The following is a 21,239-nucleotide window of genomic DNA, read 5'->3' on the forward strand; positions in this document are numbered from 1 at the left end:
GGCCAGTTCTCAGAGCCCAACTGTGGTGGGGAGGGAGGGGGAGAGGCTCCATATAGAAAGAGCTGACAGGTTCCTGTTTAATATCACATTCCAAAGGTCTGTCTAAATATGGCTCTAAATTAGGCTTGGATATTTCTTCTTGGGAGTATGCTCAAAGCTGTGTTAAAACAGACATGTGGAAAGAAGGTTAGGTCTCTTGACACCAAACTCACAAGACGTTTACTGGAGATGCCAGAGAGACGTCTCTCCCATCACAGTAACTCACAGCGATCAATAGAATCGAATATGCAAGGGTTCTCCAAACCTGGAGCACATTAGAGGAGACCGTCGCGTCCAGGCCCTCCCTCGGCAGAGGCCCTGACTCAGCCCTTCCTGACTATACGCCCACCGCACCCTGTCTGCTCACTCTTTCCAGCTCTCCACCAGGTTTCCACCGTTTCCTCTCCTCAGCTGCCAAGAGTGAAGTCATGTTCATCACTTGTGTCCAGTCTCCATCTCCCTTCTCTGACCACCAACATGCCTCAGACTGCTCAGCTCTGTCATCAGTCCACCCATGAATGAGGAGACTGCTTCACCTCAGTCATCGTGAGCATAGGCTACATACAGATACAAAGAAGAGTTCTAATCACAGTGGTACTTATATTCATTTATAGATATTTTTTAACATTGAAAAGAAAAAGTTAATTTGTGGTTATTTTCCCAAATATCTTTGTGTCTCTCTGTCTTAAAGAGTGTCTCCATGTGTGTAGTAGTGTAGCATTTAGAATTAGTGTGATTAGTTAGTCTCTTGTGTACTCCAAGTATTGGCTAACACACTTAATTTGCCCAAGTCCTGCACGGACCGGGCCTTCAGTAGGCTTTACTCTTTAACACACTAACAAACTAGGCAGGCTGGATATGCTCAAACACAAAGTCCCCATGCCCTGGATCACTTACTGTCGTATTTGAATCACCCAGTTATCACATAACTCGCATTCACATTACTGCTCTCAAAAATATAACATGAAACTGTAAGAGGATGGAATCTCTCACCTAATTCCACCAGAATTCTTGGGAACCGTTGTCAACTGTATCTGAAACTGGATGAACTAGCTAGAACATGGCCTGCAGAGAGCTATGGCATGTCTCTTGATGTGCGCACGAGAAGGCACAGAGACTCTCTCTCGCTACAGGAAGGTCTGACAGGAAAGCCCTCACACTCTTAAACAGAGTTTGGAGACTTCCGCAGATCTGAAGGCGTCTGTATGCCCATATATTGGGCAACGACTAACAGATCAAAGTAGGAGTTAACTAATTTAACATCCTGACAGACGGATGTCACTCACTGACACTTAGAGTAGGCATCAAGGCAACTCTGTTCCAGAAATGGGATCGTTCTACTCAGATTTTCAAACCAGCTATACAATAGAATCCTATGGAGCAAGCATGCACGTCAAAGTAAACTGCTTGTTTTATCCACTGACAGGCTTGTAAATATTATTATAAGAGACCACTTATAAAATAAATTGCGCCAGAGCACGCCAAATACATAAGTTTAACTTGGCAGCTAATTAGTTCATATTTAAACACCCTAACTGCCACCAACTGTTAATCTGGTTCCCTAAGCTAAAGATAGCTAGGACAGCTCCTAGTTGTCCCGGTGCAGTCTTGCACAGAGAGGGAATTTGAAAATGAAAGCCTGTTCATATATTAATGTAAAGGTCTATTGAAGGGTAATTTGAATGAGTAGAATATTGGTGAAGTAAGGCCAGAAATGGTAAACAAATTTTTAATTATCAGATTTTCAGTTTTCAGGACAGGATTACTCATGCTAACTGTTCTGAATATTAATAAGAATTCTAGTTCAAAAGGTTCAACCCAAGGCATGACATTTTATTTCAACTTGTGTTGAAAATTATCCACAGTGCACTCCCTCTCCCAGGGTCTCATACACACTGTAGACTGGCAGGAGTAAATAAGTTGGCTCACACACACAGTATCGCAATTTATGTTGACAGATTTTTGTGAATATAATAACCATATTACCTTAACACACATCAGCTACTCAGAAAAAGTTGCTGCTACTGATATTTATCATATTATTCAGAACACTCACTTTTCCAAGTGTTTCAGTAATATGTAACACAGCATTTTGAGAGATTAGTCACGTGACCCCACCCCCATCCCCACCACCTCAACCTATACCCATGGGGCAGTGCATGTGGAGGGATGCCATGCAGAATGTATGGTCTTATTCTGCCTAGAGGTGCCAAACATGGCCGTCTGCTGCTGCTTCCACATGTGAGGGTTCTGTTAGATTCTGGTGTATTTCTCATGTACAGATCTTAAAGTGTAAGTTTGGCCCCGAATTCCTGTAAGGTTAATAGGTTACCATAAGTGTACCACATCATATGGTTCTCTATGAGAAACAGCTCCAGTGTCCATATGATGTCTGCTTAGGCCCCTCTGTGTGTGTGCTGTGTGGCATTCCTCAAAGGCGCCCATTCTATCAGGCCCAAGGGCAAGGGCATCGATGAGCTCATGAGACTGTTTACGTGTTCATATGTGTGTGTGTGTAATCCTTTGGTAGAGATGTTATACATTCTATTTGGCTTACGTAATTATACTGGTTAAATTGGGCTGCGCGCTAGACTCAGGTCGATCAGAGCAAGAATCACGAGAGACGACACCATCTCCTCTCCAGGACGGATCCACGCAGGCTGCGTATGCCCTGAAAGAACTCTGCTCCACCGGTACTTTAGATGCTTAGACTCAGAAAAGTACTTAGTGATATTTCTTGTCTGCTACAATAAATATCTTTGGCTCTGATCCGAACTGCTTCAAGCTCCTTGATTGAGACTTCATTCTACAACCACCAAGACCACCTTTTGTGATTAAGGGTAGTAGCCTAAATATAGAAAAGAATCTTACAGTTCACACTAATGGTCTAAGTCGTGTAGCTCTTCTACTTGATGTAGTGTCCAAAATGTGTTGACTGCACACATTAAAAAGGTTACAAACTGGGACAGCAGGGCAGTACTTTATATATACAGGGTGTTGGAAGGTCATAGGGTAAAGTGAACATCCCATTAAAACCATGTGTGTTACTGAGAAAAGTCACACCGGAGCTATTTCATTGATTACTACTTCCACACGTCCCAGAAGAGAGTGGAAACACGGCCATTGCAGGACAAATAGATCGTAAGCTTTAGCGTGCAAAAGATAGAAAAAGGAACATACTGATTTGGGGTATTTGTGGTGGCATTTGTAAGAAATGAAGGAAGTTTCTTTGTTTCTGATGCAGCAATCTTTATTCCAATAATGTGCAGTGACGAAGCAGCCTTACTCCGGATTCAGCGGTGTAGGACTGAATAACAAGCATCCACAATTCTAGGCATATATACTGTTTTAAGACCACTCCTAGGCCTCCAATGTAAATGAGCTAGGCTTGCAATGCAAACAGGTCTGGCAACCTTTCGTGTTGTATATGATAATCTGGTTTCTCTGTCTGAGATGGTTCTCAATGGCTTCCCCCATTCCCATACTATGATTAATTGCAGTCACTCACACCTCAGTTTGCTTCCTGACCCCAGGTGTCTGAGGAAATCCAGTGTGGGGCCTTTTCCTTTGTGACCATGATAAGATAACCATTTTGGGTATTCCGCTGGCCAACTTCTGGTGGTCACAGCAGCTGCTGATTATGGAAGCTATCACCGTCTGTCTGCAGGCTCGCGAGGCTCACTTACTCACTAGTCACGACCAAACAGAGCAGGGCGCTTGCCACCACAGTCTCAAACAGGCTGTGTTACTTGAGACTGTTTTATTTCGTACTGCACTTTTTTTTTTACAAATTAAGTTCACTAAATCGGTTGTTACGTGTGAATTTGACGATCTAATAAGGCTAGAAACGCCTCTGGTCTTGTCGTTTGCAATTCAATAAAACGTAACTAATTTGAAGGCGACATACACATGCATGCCGTCGTCTTAAACTTGAACACAAGGAAAATGCATCTGGCAGAAAAGCCATTGTTCTACCATGATGTTTATTGTAGATGTATTTATCTCAAAAGCACGTTAAGCTAAAAGCACAAGACGACTTCTGCCTTTATGACCTGTCAAATTGATCGTATCTACTATACGGTTGGCTCTTACCGTGGTGTGGTGGTGAAGTGAGTCATGCTGCCTTCATGAGCATAAGGTAGGCTACGGTCTGGCTATGTCCCGTGGTATGGTATCATATTTTAATTTAACGTCTTGAATGGTAAGAGACCACACATGGATGGATAATGAGCGTTTTTTAACATTCAATTACAATGTCACATATGGCAGACACCTTCAGATATGAGAGACACCCTCAGATTTTTGACTTTGTTGCTTTCATCGGAGCTAGTCCTCACTCTATGGGAGCTCGGCTCCCTCTGGCTCCCACGCAATTCGAACACTGCCTACGGTACGCGTCTTCATGACCAACTGACGGACTGAATGTGAACGCTAACGTTATTGCAGATAACGGTATATTTTCGAATGTAGAATGATGACGGCCAGCTATAATGAACCAATCAGTAAATTCGCTGATGCAATAACATTAGCCAAAGTCTGTTTTACATTATGATGTGAAGTAGTGTAGATTCAATAGAGAAACCGGCAGCAGCCAATGGCGAGTTACCTAATTATTTTAATCGCCAAACCATATTTTTACTCGCATTTGGCGAGTGGCGGGTGCTAATTTTATTCCCTGCAACCAACACTTCAACTACTCAGTATGTGGTCTGAACCTTGTCTGGGAATTCCCCGCCCCTTCACTGCATTTCATTTGCTCAGTTAGTCTGGCAAACTACTCAACAGCGATCCACTTCACTCACGTAATTGGACACGCCTTTAACCAATCAGACCAACGATACTATACAACGATACAACGATCGGTAATAAAGCAAACACATATTTTTTCTGTATGAATTGTTCCAGGGCAAGTTTCTGTTCTGTTGTCAAAGAAAACTTGCCTTATCGAAGTTTTGCGGTGCTTCGGCGGCCACCATGTCCAATGTTTAAAAACTCTCCGTGCAGTAGATTTTGTAACGTAGCCGTGGTAAGTTTAAATCCGCCAATGGCGCGACAGGTAGCCAAAAGACAGTTTGTGATTGGTCCCAGAGATCCTGAGAATGCTCTACTGAACGGCTGTGCAATCTTTGCCAGACCCTTTTCAGAGGCAAAATCAAATTGGCCGGTAGAAGAGGGGCGGGACTTCCCAGACTAGTCTGAACCATGATTGCCTTTCAAATAAATGGTTCACCTGAACAACAAACAGACAAACATGTGAAACAATACGGTCTGCTCTGATAATGCAAAGCTGAGGTCATTGTCATACAAAAGAAAGAAAAGCCCCAAACTCCCAAAGCTGGTGTTTTAGGCCACAAATGAGGACAAAACGACAGTTCTCAAACTTTTGATTACACCCACTGTGAACAGACAGATTATCCGCCTGCATTGTCTTCTAATCTCCTATTAATACTCTTAGCCTAGTGACCTATGAACTGGTGCATATCACACGTGTACATTTCTCCTCATAAACAAGGTTAGCAATGTCCGCAAACCTGAGGAGATTAACTCAGGGCCAGACCATGTAATCCCACAACATAAGTGCAGTACAGTAATCAAGCTATACTGAGGCTGTACAAATCATATACAATATAGCTGGTGCTATACTAATTCAGGTTATTGCAGTACTTCTGTTGTGATGGCGAAGTAAACCATCCAGGCCTAAACTGTCCCTAATACAACCAACTTGCTGGTTCCCTGTCTGCTCACCTCCCCACAAGATGTCCAGTGATCTTCCTTGAGTACAGTAGCTACTATCCCCCCATCCAGGACACATATGGGTGGTGGTGGTAGGATGAGTCCTCTTCATATAATTTGTGATTATATTTCAAAAGAGCATATAGATCAAAATATGTTATAGGGACTATATGGAATTATTACTTGTACAGGAAAGCTTACGGCACGCTGCTTGAAGTTGTTAATAAAAGGCAGTAAAACTAAGTCTCCACTCTACTTTCCTTGAGAAAAGGTTGAAAAGAATATGTTCTCAGAGCCTACACAGGAAATGATATAAGACCCCAGCATGTGTCCTGAGGGAAAAGACACAAAGACAGTGCACAAAAGAACCCACCACACCAACCACAACACCACCACACCAACAACAACAATACATTTCACTTCAAGTGGGCACCTTCCTTCGTCAGTGTTCTGTTGAATTAGGCCCACAACACTTCAGAAGACTCAACAGTGGGGTCTGGCGTCCTAGGCCCACCCCCCTCCATACCCACAATGGGTTAGGTCACCACATGTCAAGGACAATAACAGATACACATTGTAGCGAAGTGAGAGCGTGTTCACCCTCGGGTCTCAAACTCGGGTCCACAGGGTGCAAAACATGCACTCTGACCGCAAGGCAAAAGAGCCAGGCTGGATGGCATGGCAATCAGAGCACATACTCATCTGTAGTGACTATCACATCATCACACACCTCAAGATACACCTCAAAAAGGTTTCACATGCATATCTCCAAGTCTAAACAAGTACATGCAAATGATAAACATAAACCTGACATTTCATCTATGGAAAATTGGTGATGAAAAAAAATGAAAAATCATGGTAAAACAACAGAAAACTCTTATTGCTCAAGGGGTTCACTTCACATACTTTCAAGTGGCACTGTACGTATGGTACTATATGATTATACTATACATGGAAAGGTCTAGAGCTGCACAGTTCACTCAAGAACAAACCATAATCCTTAACAAATATAAGGAATTCAAATCTATACAAAAAACTGTGTAGCCACAGCCAGGAAAGAAAAGTGGCAAAAATGACTGATCTCCAGAGGAGATTAGGTGTGCAGAATATGTTACCATAGCGATGTCCCCTGGGAAAAAAAGTGAACCAGCATTGTGACATTGAAACCCAGTAAACCGTAGTTTCCTCAAAGTTACCTCACTAACCCCCAGATCCTTTTTCATAGCACAGGCCCCCATTCACCCAAACATTTAGCTACATCAGGCTTTTTCACATTAAGTCATGTCCCCATGTAGCCTGTGAGTGCCTCTGCCATAACCACTGGCTCCCTTTGTCAGCAGACTCAGACGATTCCTTTAAAGCTCCTTTGAGTGACCATCCTCAAAAACCAAAAAGAACTGGGGAACTTGAAGCTGCCTTCCGGCAAGCCAGCAATCTCCAATCCTGTGCTTTGCCCCATGTACCAGTACTGTGTACAAAACTCTTGTAGAAAAGAAATTCATCTGAATTTGTTAATTCTTTAACAAACAATGACCTGAATATGGCTCCACATGCAGAGACCCTGGGTCAATCTAGTTTTACGACCAGACAGAACACATTTTAATGAGCCAACACCCAAACACAACTTGCAGCTTCTGTCTTTACCCACTCACTGGTTCTGTGGAATTGGGAGGACATCGTAAGTGGCTCCAACAATGAATTAAATGCGGTTAGCATCCATAGCCCACAACCCTCCCCAGATCTTACTATTTTCAACATCGATTGCCTGTGTTCTAAGTGAGAAGATGCTGCTGATCGTCTAGTTTCCTTTACTCTGGGAACAAAGCTAGTTACCATCTGCCTCCTCTCATACGAAGCAGCCTTAACCCATGCCCACCTACAATCACCTAACCCAATCCCTGCACTTCCACTCTGTATCTGCCCAATGATAGCCCTATGCTGTAATGTGCCTTGTGCTTGTTGAACTGCTTCTCGTGGATTCCACTTCTTCCCTACTTTTTTTTTTTTTACCTTTGGCGCACGGTATTCTTGACTGCATCCTTAGGCTAGACATCCTTAGATAAAGTCATCTTTAGACTGGTCTCAGTACATTTGAACTCTTTCACCAAGTTGGTCATTGGTTACTCCAAATTAGACAACGTAGCACCCCAAGCCATTTCCTAGCTACCTTATTCATGATTCTCACAAATTTCTCCACCTCTGAAATAGCTACTTCAAACAGTCAGATAACACTTGTAAGTGCAAGCCCAAACTGCAAGCATCACAATTGAAATGTACCAAGCAAGAAGGTCTCATTAATGAATCTGATAGCCTTTCAAATTAATTATCTAACGCATACAGGTCCTGTAGGAGTTCAAAGGTTTCAAAATGTAAAAAGGTACCTAATACGGATTGCCAGAATAATTCATAGTTGTTCAAATGCCACTAAAACCTATTTGAATTAGGCCATAGCTTTTTATTTACAGCCTTCAGTTTTACTGAACATGTACAGTACATATCTGTTTATTACTGGTGTGCAGACTCACATTAGTTAATTTATGCTCTCATGTTAATCATTATGTTATTTTATGAACCCTTGACTACAATGTTACTATCCAACAGCTAATCTATGTCTGCTGCCAAGGGAGAAGATATTGTTTGAAGCACCTTTGTCCTCAAAACGTCAAGCAGCTTGGACAGTGTGACCTTTTTCCGCTTGTGCTTCGAGGAGAAAACACAGCCAAACCAACTGTCTAACACCACTCTCACTAACACACTCACACTTTAACAGAGGTGAATTCAAGCCACATGGGAATCTACTCATTCTGTCTGTTCTCCTTCTTGAAATGAAAATCTGTACTGTTATGCAAATGTGCCTCCACAACAATAGCCCCCGCCTCACAGGAGATAAAAGATCAGCCCTCAGTAGGTTAATACTAAACCCACCACAGGGGATTGTTCTTCTCACTGGTGATCCCTTGCTTCCACTTCCCAAAGGGAGGCCAGACAAGAGTCACATTCATTTTCAAATGTCTCTGACTACAAAGAACAGTGGCTTAACTGAAAACCTGATGCAATGTAAAATCCTATACACTACTGTGTTAAGAGAGAACTATTTCATATTTGCGAGACTCTATCAAAGATAGCAGACCCCAAGTTAAACCGAGAGGCGGGGATGAGAGCTAAAGTTGTTTTACAGTACTGGGGGCTGGTAGAGAAACACTAGGTCTATGGTATAAAGAATCCTCTGGTGAAAGGCCCTACATGAAACAATACAGGTCCAAAAAAAATGCATTAGCTAGGACACCAGCACAAGTTTCTCTAGAAACAGAACCAGTAGCCTATGTTTCTACATACCATCACCATTGTCATCACACACCCACTTAAAGCATTAGATGACAGTTGGCTTACACTGGTCATGGGTGGTAATGTATGGCAACATAACAATGAGAGCATGTTTACACCACAAGGACAAGAGGCAGTAACTAAACCACCCAACTCAAAATCCAGATTAAACTTGCACGCACATTTCTAAGGAGTTTTTATATGCAAGCATTGCAACAACAAAACCTGGCCTATGAGGATGAAAATAGCACAATTCCAAAACAACATCCAATAAATACATTTCGCACACTGATTTTAATTTGACCAAGTAGGGCACATGGTCAATTCAATTTACCTGACTTGTTGAGGCTCTTCTTAGCAATATGAGGATATCCACAGCCTTATTTCTCTTCTCTTCGCTTTTCTATCGTTGTCATTAGATTACTAATAGCAATACAAGTTGTTAGCATACTGTGACAGTCACTGACACTTCTGGTCCAATGAAGGTCCAATTTACTAAACAAGGTCATGTTTTTCATATTAGCCTACTGGTATTCGCAACAGCTATATTCAAAATAATAGCCTATATTACTGAACAAAACGATTCAAGCCATCTCTCTGGTATACATGAGATGAGAAGAACACGACTTTAAACACAGCGGGCCGGATATAGCTATAAATAGTTTCCGTTTAGGTTGTCAACATCCAAGTGGCAATAGTTCACTTCTGCTTTCATTGGGAGCTTGATTAACTCTTGCATAAACCACATGGTGAACACAAACATCACAATCATCAAAACGTATGCAAAAAGCATTGCACTCCAACAAGACACTTCCAAGAAACAGTGCCAAGAACTGAAGTTTTGACTGGAATGAAAATATTAGCATGAGAACAATTTTTGAATCAGTTTATGTTAGCTGGATTGGGTACACTGATACAATAATCAGAATCCCAGTGACCAGTGATTTATCCAAGTAATGACATCATTCTATCGCACAATATAAGGCAGTGCAATACATAGTGGTGTGGCAGTACATGAAATTACCCAGAGCAGTTGACAAATGACAAATGTATTCACTACACTCAGTGACAGGGTGTTCCAATTTTAGAATGATCTGGCACAGAATATGTAGAGTGGAAGGAGAACAATTTATTTTTCTGAGAAAGAAGCGCACACAAATACATAGTGTGAGTGAGTGAGGATGAGAGAGACTCTGAATATATGTGCACTGACTGAATCAGGGGTTGAATATAGAAATAAAACAGCAGCTTACAGCTAAAGAAAACTGTCACTTCAAACAGCCCGTGCTTATTTTTTCTACGTCACAGACAGAGTCAAAACTGCACATGCTGCTCCCAGAGAGTGAGAGAGGTTGCAGGTAATGAAATGACTCACACCTCACCCCTCACTGCCACATACACATACACAATGAGAAGAACAAAGGGCAAGTCGTAGAAGAACCCTAGCTAATGCCCTGTGCTCTGACATATGACGAGATTATATAATGTGATGAAATGTAGCGGGTAAAATCATTGAGCTCGGCTGCAATCTGTTAAAACATGAGGATTATGAATCACGCACGCCTGTCCCCATGTGGTCCTAGTGCCCTCAGGAAATAATGGGCAAGGCAAAGGTTGTCGTGTTTCAGGCTGCAATGATCATTAGCTGCCTTTGTCCACTACAGCCCACTCAGAACTCATCATTCACTCAAGAGTCTTTTCATCAAACGTTTCAAAGCTTTCTCTCCAACATCCAGTCAGTGTATACTACTACCTGGACTTATCTAAATGTACTATACACTTTTTCAAACTGTCAATCACATTCCTTAAAAGTGTTTCAGAAATACTGGCTACTGTACAGAAAAAGCAGATGAGTCAGATTCTGCAATGCCATTGTAAAGATATCAACATGATGTGCCTACTATACATTTCTGCAATGGCAACACTTGAAAAGTCAATCAGGCTGTTTCACTTGCACAATGTCAACATCCTAAATTCGCATTTCTTCGTAGTTTTAGCAAGATTGATGTGGTGTTGAACTGATGTGATGTGTGATGTCACACTGAACACGCAAAAAAATAAAACAAAGTAAAGGCTTCATCAATATGTGGTTCCATGTTATTAATTGGCTACTCACGACGTTTGCGTTTCGTCTCCTTCCCTTTCAATTTCACTCTTTCAGTGCACTAAACAGAACAAATCAACAACATCCAAATAAAAATAGTAAGAGTCAGTTCCATTTGATACCATCTGGTGGTGAAACATTGATCACATCCGCTTTCCCACGAACTACCAGTCCAGTGGCCATTGGGACCAGGTTAAAATCTACTCAAATCATTCTGCCGGAGTAAAAACCTTGTTTAAGAAGGATTGAGTTTGAATGAAATCAGATCCATTTAATCTTTAATACAATAAGCTTATTAGATGCAACCGCGCGGTGTCCGAAATTCTGTAGCCTACACCCTACTACCGCCAACTTAGCATTTAGGATGTTCAATTTGTTTCAATTATATTAATTGAAAAGTGTAATAACAACACACATCGTCCAATTACCATCAGAATATCCCAATCCCAATATCGACAATTACGTTATAATTTCTAAATATGTTTCGATGAAAAAAGTGCAAGTGTCTTTCAAAACATGTTGCCAACCTTCTGATGTTCAGCCTGACGCAACTTAACTTACCGTTCGAATGTCGTGTCTCCGAATTCAGCTGGGATCCAATAAAAGCAATTGTCCTCAAAAACCATATAGGCCTATTATCCTCTGATGTAGTGCTATCTATTGTGCTTCTTGCTTGGAGTTTTATTGTCCTTTCTTACAATTTTCTCACCGGCATAACTTACTCCACCACTGCAATGTAACGGTAGTTCTGAATGTATTGTCAAAGACTGAACTCAACAAAAACATCTGCGTTCTAAACGTGTCTCTAACATCGAAGAACTTGGTTGATGCGATCGGTCATTCGATTCAGATAGATGAACTCCTTGAAAAAAAGAAAAAATAACTCCTTACCAACTCACATTAGCTGGCTAATGTTAACTAGCTCGCAACTGAGTTTGCTAAATGTTACTCTATCACAACATTCGTGTTATCGATGGCGTCTGTCTTCCCAAAAGTTCCTTTTCATGAGTTACCAGTTTATATGAAGCATCTGATGGGAACGATAACTTAGATCAGTCGAAGTGAAATGTCAGGTGGCAAAGACGTTATATTCAGAAGCCGGTGCAGTTCCACGCTCCTCGCCAGAGCCCCCTGTGGATCGCTCTCCAAACTCACAGGCACTACTGCCCATGACGTCACTCTCCCATCCACAGCTGGAGGTTTTCCACATAGACATGTATAGGTAGACGCCCCCTTCGGCCTTGGACCGCATAAATCGTCGGCGCCATCTTACCAAAGGAGCTATTTCGTCATCGGAGTGAAGATGCCTAGTTCATGTGCCGCTTGGGGGTGCACTACCGTCAGGACGATTCAATCAAGATCGCAAGGAATTACCTTTCACAAGTAAGACTAATCAATTGTTTCTATTTGTAATTGTAAAATTCAGTCATGTCACGTAGATCATGTATTATGTTGAGAGCTAAGAGCTAAGTTGAGACAGCTAAGTTGCCACCAGAATCAGACTATAGGCCTAGCTAGTCTAACGTGAAATGGACATGAGGAGCAAAGCCTTATTCTATCGTTCGTCAACAGGAGATAATATTGTCAAGAAATATAGGATATACAGTATATATATATAATCTACCACTACTTGCTTGTGAGTAATTACAATGTAGCCTATGTATAATGTAATTATATAGCATTTATGGTCGCGACGGATGGCTGCGTTTCGGCTGAGCGACTGGCCTTAATTTCTCTCTGTGATGTATTTAAAAAAGAGACCAGATTAAAACAAAAAAAGGCTCAAAACATGCCACTATATGTAATTGTTCTACAATATATGAAGATGTCACGTAATGAATGGAACTACGGAAAAAATGTCACGATATTCTACATGCACCTGTGAGATGCACCTGCAGTCAGTCGCCGGCCGAAATTGACGTTTTAAACGTTATTGCTATTTAAAATTTTTTTTTTTTTTTTTTTTTTTTTATAAAGATAGATTATGAATCTGACTGACTGGCTAGCTAACCTTTCTCGCAATTTTAAGGTTTCTCAAAGAGAAGCAGTTGAGGAGACAGTGGGAAGTGGCTGTGAAAAGGGAAGACTTTTCTGCGACTGAGGGGTCATTGCTCTGTAGCCAGCACTTTCAGCCGGAGGATTTTGACCGGACAGGCCAAAGTGTCAGGCTCAGTTCTCGTACTCTGTTCAAGTATTTTATTCTTCTGTTTTAGAAAGTGGCAACCAGGACTGCACAAGCCTCAAGGAAGGCTGAAGCGAGCCTTGTAATTGACTGTTCTTTGTCATTACAAGTCACTGAACCTTCACCTACCTACCTTGTGAGTATTTACACTAGCTATGCCCCAAAACAGCAGTGAGCATCGTGGCATCATAAACATTACTCACTACTGTTTTGTCCTTTTTTACTAGGAACACACTTATGCATTGCCTCCATCTCCCACTCTTCTCAAGACTAGACTCAATCAAGCCCTGGCTAGGGTGGAGAGTCTTGAGAAAGAGATGAGGAACTCAAAGGCCCGAGAGCGGAGGGCGAAGAAAACAGTGCGTTGTCTTCTGGAGGACCTCAGGGGGAAGAACCTCATAAATGAAGAGCTGCAAGAGAGGCTTGACTTATGCTCAGGTAACATTGAAATTAAACTTTGAATGTCATGTATATCTTAGGGCTGTAACCAAAGAAATACAACTGCAATAATGTGTTCAAATGCTTGGCTTTTCTGAATTTCATATATCAAACTTAAACTCCAAATACCTGACAACGTCTGTAATATGCCCCCATTCATAGTTTGAATAGCATCCGGCACAGACTAAAGCCAACAATCAGTCTGATAGCTCTAGCTTCAAGACACACAATAGCCAGGTACCTTTGTTGGCAGGTGTTTATGGGCACCTGTTTAGAGCAATCAGTCATGGTTCCTGGCTTTTGTGCATCTTTAAGCTAGAGCTATTAAGACAATGATTGTTGGCTTTTGTCTACAGCCACGACAAGATTACATATTTGCATTCATATGGCCTTGCCTGGAAATAAACACATTAGCCTATTGGTGTTTTCATAATGACATTCATACTCTTTCAGTCATTTACTAATTACTGTGTGATATCTGCATTTCAGATCTTCCATTAGGCCTCCTGTCCAAACAGGGCCACGAGTACACTAAAGAGCAAAGGGAGTTTGCCCTCACCCTCCACCTGCACGGGCCCAAAGCCTACTCTTACCTGAGAGAGTCTCTCCACCTCCACCTACCACATCCACATACATTGCAAAGGTATTTGCCATTACATTTAAATGCACTTTATTGATAGGAAATGACTGGTTCAAATACATTTTTATTATATTATTGCTACTTAATAATAACTACTTTTTCATTTGATAAAGGTGGATGAGCTCTGTGGATTCCAAGCCTCGACTCAACACCATGATCCTGGACATGTTGAGAAGAAAAAGAGAGGAAGATCCAGTGAAGTATGGACGTGTGGCGCTCATGCTGGATGACATATATTATATTATATTGTATCACATATATATCTTAAAATATATTATATTATATTATATTATATTGTATCACATATTATATATATCATATATATGTTATTCCGTTGCACATTATACTGAGTCATTATATTATATTGTATTATATATATGCTATGTTATTTATATTACAGTTCAACTATTGAGATGTGTATGTGTATATTGAGATGTGTATATTTTTACTGCTATAGAAATATATAGCTTTTTTTTGTAATGTTGATTTGTGAAATAACTGTGTATTGCCAATTGCACTGTTCAAGGTTTCTTAATGCACATACTTGAAAAGGAACTATTAAACTATGAAAAACACACTGACTGCCAGTTTCTCACTATTTGATGTATGCTCTTTCTCTTAATGATGGTCAATACGTAGTAACTAAAGAAGCACTATTTCGATAGTTTATAGATCTTCTCAGTATTTTTCAAAGTGCACGAGCTGTGCAATTAAAGTGAGCGTTTATCATAGACCCATGCACATGTATGACTGGCGATTTAACTAGCGAGATTCAAAGTAATGTAGAGGCAAATCTTTTTCACACACTTCCCGTAGAGCATAAACCCTTGAATACTCCATGAAATTGGTTGCGAAATGTAAAAGGTTATCGTGATTTTTATCCAGATAAACCGCAGCTCCTGGCAACTTGCGCTTGTTTGACACCTCTGACAGACCTCTGACGGCAGAGAGCTCCTCTCCCAAAATGGTGGCGATGCGTTTCGGCGAGGCAACGGGCTGAAGCAGTGGAGGCGGCGTCTATCTATACATGTCTATGGTTTTCCACGCAGGGCCGTTGCTAGGAATTCTGGGCCCCCTGAAAGAATATTGGCGTGGGCCCCCTTCTTCTTTTTTGTTTTATGGCGGTTGGCAAGCAACTTTTAGTGTGCATTACCGCCACCTTCTGTACTGGAGTGTGGATCTGAACACCCTTACTAAATCCTATAAAATAAACCTGTTTTTTTTTCAGAAAATGAAAAATAAAATTGAAACAAATATCTCCCGAGTTTCTCTGTAAAATGTTGGAAATCTTCAATACCACTTTCTCTTCTTTCAGGAGACTACTAAGTACCTTTCTCTGTCTCTGATATCTTGGACACATCTCTATTACATGTTCTATGGTCTCTTGACTATCTCCACAAACACAGAGTCCATCAACATGTTTTTTAATTTTGACTAGAGTGTTATTTAGTCCCATATGTCCAAACCTCATTTTTGACGGGATGTTTTCCTCCTGATTGCTCCTAACAGTACTCCTGCTACCCCCAACTCTTCTTTGAATTCCATAGAAATTCCTTCCTGTTGTTTCATGGTCCCACATGTACTGCCATATATCCCCAACCTTGTCCTTAATAATGCTTTTGACCTCTGTTTTACTGTGACTTTCATTGATGTCTACATCATGTTTCAGTGCTGCCTGTTTTGCAAATCTATCAGCCATTTCGTTTCCTTCAACTCCCATGTGTGCTGGAACCCACCCAAAGGAAATACTAATTCCTGCCTTCTGCACCCGATTTGCTAACTCCAACACCTCATAAACAATGTCTGGTTTTGATTCAGAGTGCATGTTTTTTAGTGAGACTAGAGCTGAACTGGAGTCAGACCATATTGCTACACATTTGAGCCTATTCTCTTCCACCCACATTAGCGCTAGTCTTATTGCAGCTAGTTCAGCTGTAAACACAGCCAAGTCATCAGTCATTCTTTTTGTCACTTTTACAACTTTGGGACCACAAAAGCCACTCCAACTTTGCTTCCTATTTTAGATGCATCAGTATACATCTGGATGCTGTTGGGATACTGCAAATTACAGTGCATTTGAACCATGGTTTCATCCACACACTCCCCATTCTCCCTACGGTCTAATAGAGAGAAATCTACTATTACCTCCTCAAGCATCCATTGAGGAACCCTAGAATATGCCACTGTCGGTCTTACTCTCAACTCAGAGGTTTCCATTCCCCTAGCAGCTTGCTGTATTGTCCAGCCAAAACTTGAACTCTGCTTTCTTTCCTTCTCCTGGCAGGGTAACAACACTTTTTGACATGGGTGATCATTCCTGTGTCCCTTAAGGTTGGTCCAATAAACCTATGCCAACTGCTCCCTTCTTAGTCTGAGTGGCATTTCCCCCATTTCTACTTGAATTGCTGCCACAGGAGTGGTCTTAAATGCTCCTCAGCACACTCTCAGAGCTTTATATTGGATCATATCCAGCTTCATTAGATGACTCGGAGCAGCAGAACCATAAATAAAACACCCATAGTCAATCCCAGATCGAATTAAACCTTTGTAAATTGCACTTAATGCAGTCCTGTTTGCCCCCCAATCAACACCCCTCAAACACCTCATCACGTTAATGAAGCACGAAAAGTCCTTTAGAAAATGAATCCCGTTCCACTCACTGGCATCACACAATCTTTAGCTTATAAAAAAGAACGAGTTGTGGTTAGTAACCAAAAAAAAGTTCGTCGCTGAAATTCCAGTCGATTGTCTATATGACTTTGTTTTATGCAGAACTAGTCTTCAGAGCGTAATAAGATTTTTGTCGGGAGCCGTGCCACGGTTCGACACGTGATCATGCTACACCAATGAGAAGGCTGCTTTTTGACAACAGAATGGAAAAATGGCGGCTCCCGTGCGGTTGGAAACAACGTTAACGATAGAGGATAACACTCGAACATCCTCAAAAGTGGGCTAAATTAATTCTAATTAGTGCTGTATACATAGCCGCGTCCAAGAAGAACAATGAGGCAAATATACGATAATGTTATTTTTATGTTAAGTCATTTAGATCAAGTTTGACATACATGGGAATACACATTACTGACGATCTTACATGGACTGTGAACACCCAGCACACCGAAGAAATCAAGGCAAAGACTGTACTTCCTACGTCAGCTGAGGTGATCTTAACTGTGAGAAATCATAGGCTTAGATGATACACAAACAATTCCATGCAACATTGTAAGAAGTCATGAGCATTTCTTAGAAATCACACACAGATGAACAAAGACAAGAATTATGACTCTGGATGTCACTTCCACCAGCTCCAAAGGTGATCCTTGAGCTGGTTCACTGCCCCTGCAAAAACTATGTTTGCCTGCGAGTGTAACTAACTTTGACACTATGGATTTTAGAAAATGGGCAAAAACTTAGGGTGGCAACAACCACACACACACTCCACATACAAACACACACACCCCACATACAGTAGGCTACACACACATTTCACTCCACATCGACACATACACAAGCACACACACACTCACAGGTGAGATTTCATTCACAACAATAAACCCTCATTCCCCTATTACATTACAGCTCCACTCCCAGATTCTCTCTCTCCCACACACACACACACACACACTTACAGAAATACAATAATCATCCCAACTTTAGAAATCCAGCGAGGGGGTTGACTTTTCCTCATTGATCTGGAGCACTCACACCTAATTGTAAGCCCTGTCAGACCCTCGTTTGTAATTGTGATTAACATTAAATAAGGGTTAAATACATTATATCAATAAGACACAGCACAACATACAGAAGTAATAAGGATGATAAGTGCAACGGCCCAGTGGTTGAGAAACACTGCACTAGGACATCAAGTCTGAAATGCCATCAGCGGTTGCACAGCGAAGAAAAGTCACGTAAATGCTTGAATTCTGAAGTCTGAAGTTTGCCCTTCTCAAATGCATATGTTGATACTCATGCCAATGTGGAAAAACTTCTAAACAAGCTGGGTCTTTAAAACGTCACCTGATAGTACATGGCAGGGAAGGTCCACATAAATGTGCCTGACCTTTTATATGTTTACAATATGCAAAGGCATTTTCACTGGCATTTTCATATGCAAAAACATACTATGTGGGAAAACATTTACAAGGTCTTCAACTCTGTTTGTGTGTGTGTGTGTGTGTGGAAGAGAAGACTGGAGAGAAGCCTCGTGAAGGTGCCCAGTGTGTGCACACTCACACTCACACACATGCACATCCTCATATAGGCTGTAAGGTGAACCCTGTTTTCGTTTCAACCCGCTCCACTGTCTGGCATCTACAGATGTGGCAGTCATTGCTGTAAGTGTGCAGACAGATTTGCCATGCACTTTATATGTTTTCACAGGGACTGGCAACAGGACATGTATCATTGACATTACCAAGGTGTCATCAGCTCTTGGAACCAGTGTGTGTTCAGCCTTGATCGGAATTCAAACATTCTCTGGGTGTGACTCCACAAGTGCCTTTTATGGCAAAGGAAAAAGAAAGACATTTTCTGTTGCAAGATGAGTACCTAAAGGCTTTTAAAAGTTTAGGTACTAACTTTAACTTGGAGCAGTCAACATTTGCATTTCTTTGCCAGTATGTATGCCACTTATATGATCAGCCAGCTGCTGAAAATGTAAATGAAGCTAGGTTCAAGGCTTTCTGTATGACATCATCAGCCTTGCCAGAATTATCCATTCCCCCTACCACTGATGCCCTCCATCAGCACTGCAAAAGGGCAAACTACCAGGCTGCAATAATGAGGTCCTGTCTCAAACAAAATGTAAGTGCTCCATCACCTGCTGGATATGGTTGGCAAATAGAGGATGGGAACTTGCACGTCACCTGGATGACTAGAAATCCGGCCCCTGACAGTGTTTTGCATGTGATACACTGTGGCTGCAAAGGTGCCTGTGAGACAGACAGATGTTCCTGTTTTTCTGCAGGATTGTGTTGCACAGACCTATGTCGTTGCTGTAGTTGTGCCAACACAAAAGAATCTGAGGAACTGGAAGATAACTGTCCTGACACTGACACTTACAGTGAGAACTGAGTGTCCCTCATCTGTTATTTCTTATTCAGTTTTGTACAGTTTTATATATCATATATCATGTTTCATAAAGAGTGTTTTTATGGTTCATTAGTGTTGTTTTCATTTGTGGAAGAATGAATGAATGAATGAATGAATGAATGAATGAACAAACAGATGGTCATTGGTATATACAATTACTGCCTTTCATTGATACATGGAGGTTTATTTGTCTCATACATAGAAATACTACTGTTTTTTCTGTGCGAGTGTGAAGAAAGAAAGATCAAGAAATATTGTTCATAAATAGCAAGAGGGATAAGGAATGCTTGAGGAAAGAAGCTCCTCCTCAGTCTCTCTGTTCTGGTCTTGTAGCAGCAGAGACGTTTGCCTGACCTCAGTGTTTTGAAAAGTCCATGGTCAGGATGTTAGGAATGCTTTACAATACCTTGGGCGCTGGTAGGTAAGTCTATTCTTGTAGGTCTCCTGCAGAATATGGAGAGATGCTCTGATGATTCGGTGCTGCAGTCACAGGCTGTACAGTTCCCTTACCAAGTGATGCTGTCAGGACACACAGCTGATGGGTGCGGATGCTCTGAACTTCCTCAGCTGATGTAGGAAGTAGGCTACAGCCTTGATTTCTTCGGTGTGCTGGGTGTTCACAGTCCATGTAAGATCGTCAGTAATGTGTATTCCCATGTATGTCAAACTTGATGTAAATGATTTAACATAAAAATAATATTATCGTATATTTGCCTCATTGTTATTCTTGGACGCGGCTATGTATACAGCACTAATTAGAATTAATTTAGTCCACTTTTGAGGACGTTTGAGAGTTATCCTCTATCGTTAACGTTGTTTCCAACCGCACGGGAGCCGCCATTTTTCCATTCTGTTGTCAAAAAGCAGCCTTCTCATTGGTGTAGCATGATCACGTGTCGAACCGTGGCACGGCTCCCGACAAAAATCTTATTACGCTCTGAAGTCTCTAGTTCTGCATAAAACAAAGCCATATAGACAATCGACTGGAAAATCAGCGACAAACTTTTTTTTGGTAACTAACCACGACTCGTTCTTTTTTATAAGCTAAAGATTGTGTAGATGCCAGTGAGTGGAACGGGCTGAAACGAAAACCGTGTTCACCTTACGGCCTATAAGCACTTTTTTACATTTTACCACCACCTTATATGCTCTGCCCACAGAAGCTTTTGATCAAACCATAGGCCCAAGTATCTAAAACACTTCACTCTCTCTAATTCACTGCCATAAATCCTGATCTTTAGATACTCATTAATATGCCTCTTTCTGGTAAAAAAGACAGTCTTGGATTTATTTACAGATAATCTAAATCCCCACTCAAATGCCCATTTTTCAATTTTACTAATTGTCTTTTGCATTTTACTAACTATAAACTCCACATTTCTTCCTCTTTTCCACACCGCTCCATCATCAGCAAATAATGCTACTTCAACATCACTATCAACATCCTTAAAAATGTCATTTATAGCAATTGAGAATAGTTAAGGACTTATAATGCTGCCCTGAGGAATACCATTCTCTACCTCATACTGTGTACTAAGACCTCCATTTATCCTAACTGATATTTTCCTTTCTGTTAGAAAATCCTTAATCCAGCAAAGCACTCTTCCTCTTATTCCCAACTGTTTAAGCTTTATAAAAAGGCCCTGCTTCCACACCATATCATAGGCTTTTTCAATATCAAAAAATAC

The 21,239-nt window shown here is 41.2% G+C and overlaps 1 pseudogene across 1 annotated transcript; it reads left to right on the forward strand.

Moving 5' to 3' along the window:
• Positions 1-12,503: 12,503 nt before the first annotated feature.
• LOC308380060 (THAP domain-containing protein 6-like) lies at positions 12,504-15,460 on the forward strand (annotated as a pseudogene). The gene is made up of 6 exons: positions 12,504-12,583; positions 13,230-13,518; positions 13,610-13,820; positions 14,310-14,463; positions 14,574-14,668; positions 15,408-15,460. The product of its transcript is annotated as a THAP domain-containing protein 6-like (transcript).
• Positions 15,461-21,239: the final 5,779 nt, after the last annotated feature.

This window comes from Sprattus sprattus (assembly GCF_963457725.1).
Source record: "Sprattus sprattus genome assembly, chromosome: 19".
NCBI lineage: Eukaryota > Metazoa > Chordata > Actinopteri > Clupeiformes > Clupeidae > Sprattus > Sprattus sprattus.